A 2,700-nucleotide genomic window follows, 5' to 3' on the forward strand; every position below is an offset into this window, starting at 1 on the left:
AAAGCCCCTCAAAACTGTCCCCAAAGTGTCCCCAAGTGTCCCCAAACCCTTTAAAGTGTCCCCAAATGTCCCAAAGTGTCCCCAAGTGTCCCCAAAGTGTCCCCAAATGTCCTCAAATGTCCCCAAAGTGTCTCCAAACCCCTTTAAACTGTCCCCAATGTCCCCAAAGTGTCCCCAAATGTCCCAAAAGTGTCCCCAATGTCCCCAGTGTCACCTTGATGGCGGTGATGGTGAAGGGATCTTGCGGCGCCCGTCGATGTTGGTGTTGAGCACTCGCAGAATGTCCCCAAAATGTCCCCAAACCCCTCAAAATGTCCCCAAATGTCCCCAAACCCCTTTAAAGAGTCCCCAAAGCATCCCTAAATGTCCTCAAATCTCCGCCGATGTCCCTAAAGTGTCCCCAGGTGTCCCCAAATTGTCCCCAATCCCTTCCCAAGTGTTTCCAGGTGTCCCCAAAGTGTCCCCACACCCCTCAAAGTGTCCCCAAATGTCCCCAAACCATCCCCAAATGTCCCCAAATCTCCACCAATGTCCTTAAAGTGTCCCCAGGTGTCCCCAAACCCCTCCCAGGTGTTTCCAGGTGTCCCCAAAGTGTCTCCAAACCATTCAAAGTGTCCCCAAATCCCTCAAAAGTGTCCCCAAATGTCTCCAAACCCCATTTAAAGTGTCCCCAATGTCCCCAAAGTGTCCTCAAACCCCCTTTAAACTGTCCCCAACTGTCCTCAAACCCCATTTAAAGTGTCCCCAAACCCCTTTAAGATGTCCCCAAAATGTCCCCAAACCCCATTTTAAGTGTCCCCAAAGTGTCCTCAAATGTCCCAAAGTGTCCCCAAATCCCTTTAAACTGTCCCCAAATGTCCCCAAAGTGTCCCCAAAGTGCCCCCAACTGTCCCCCAATGTCCTCGCAGTGTCCCCAAAGTGTACCCAAATGTCACCAAATGTCCCCAAAGTGTCCCCAAATGTCCCCAAAGTGTTCCCAGTGTCCCCCAAATGTCCCCAAACCCCTTTAAAGTGTCCCCAAATGTCCACAAAGTGTCCCCAAGTGTCCCCAAACCCTTTAAAGTGTCCCCAAATGTCCCCAAATGTCCCCAAACCCCACAAACTGTCCCCAAACCCCTCAAAAGTGTCTCCAAATGTCCCCAAAGTGTCCCCAAACCCCACAAACTGTCCCCAAACCCCTTTAAAGTGTCCCCAACTGTCCCCAAAGTGTCCCCAACTGTCCCCAAACCCCATTTTAAGTGTCCCCAAAGTGTCCCCAACGTCCCCAAAACCCTTTAAACTGTCCCCAGCTGTCTCCACATGTCCCCAAACCCCAAAAATGTCCCCAAAGCCCCTCAAAACTGTCCCCACACTGTCCCCAAACCCTTTAAAGTGTCCCCAATGTCCCCAAACTGTCCCTAAACTGTCCCCAAGTGTCCCCAAACCCTTTAAAGTGTCCCCAAAGTGTCCCCAAATGTCCCCAAACCCCATTTAAAGTGTCCCCAAATGTCCTTAAAGTGTCCCCAAATGTCCCCAAACCCTTTAAAGTGTCCCCAAAGTGTCCCCAAATGTCCCCAAAGTGTCCCAAAAGTGTCCCCAAACCCTTTAAAGTGTCCCCAAATGTCCTTAAAGTGTCTCCAGACTGTCCCCAGGTGTCCCCAAACCCCACAAACTGTCCCAAAACCCCTTTAAAGTGTCCCCAAACCATCCCCAAAGTGTCCCCAAATCTCCGCAGATGTCCCTAAAGTGTCCCCAGGTGTCCCCAATCCCTTCCCAGGTGTTTCCAGGTGTCCCCAAAGTGTCCCCAAACCCTTCAAACTGTCCCCAAATGTCCCAAAAGTGTCCCCAGAATGTCCCCAAATGTCCCTAAACCCCATGAAGTGTCCCCAAATGTCCCCAAAGTGTCCCCAAACTCCTTTAAAATGTCCCCAAACCATCCCCAAGTGTCCCAAACTGTCCCCAAAGTGTCCCCAAAGTGTCCCCAAAGTGTCCCCAAAGCCCATTTAAAGTGTCCCCAGTGTCCTCAAATGTCCCCAAATGTCCCCAGTGTCCCCAAATGTCCCCAACGGTCCCCAAACCCCTTTAAACTGTCCCCAAACTGTCCCAAAGTGTCCCCAAAGTGTCCCCAACTGTCCCCCAATGTCCCCGCAGTGTCCCCAAAGTGTACCCAAATGTCACCAAATGTCGCCAAAGTGTCCCCAAATGTCCCCAAAGTGTCCCCAAACCCTTTAAAGTGTCCCCCAAGTGTCCCCAAATGTCCCCAAACCCCGTTTAAAGTGTCCCCAATGTCCCCAAAGTGTCCCCAAATCCCTTTAAACTGTCCCCAAAGTGTCCACAAATGTCCCCAAAGTGTCCCCAACTATCCCCAAATCCCTTTAAAGTGTCCCCAAATGTCCCCAAAGTGTCCCCAAAGTGTCCTCAAACCCCCTTTAAACTGTCCCCAACTGTCCTCAAACCCCATTTAAAGTGTCCCCAAACCCCTTTAAGATGTCCCCAATGTCCCCAAAGTGTCCCAAAGTGTCCCCAAATGTCCCCAATGTCCCCAGAGTCACCTTGATGGCGGTGATGGCGAAGGCGATCTTGCGGCGCCCGTCGATGTTGGTGTTGAGCACTCGCAGAATGTGCTGGAACTTCTCGGGGATCACCAGAGACTGAGGGGACACAATCGAGGGGGTTGGGGACATTTGGGGACACTTTTGGGGACAGTTTGGGGACACTTTT

Source organism: Malurus melanocephalus, unplaced genomic scaffold (assembly GCF_030028575.1).
Source record: "Malurus melanocephalus ecotype Western Australia unplaced genomic scaffold, MMel_1.1 scaffold_2083, whole genome shotgun sequence".
Classification (NCBI taxonomy): domain Eukaryota; kingdom Metazoa; phylum Chordata; class Aves; order Passeriformes; family Maluridae; genus Malurus; species Malurus melanocephalus.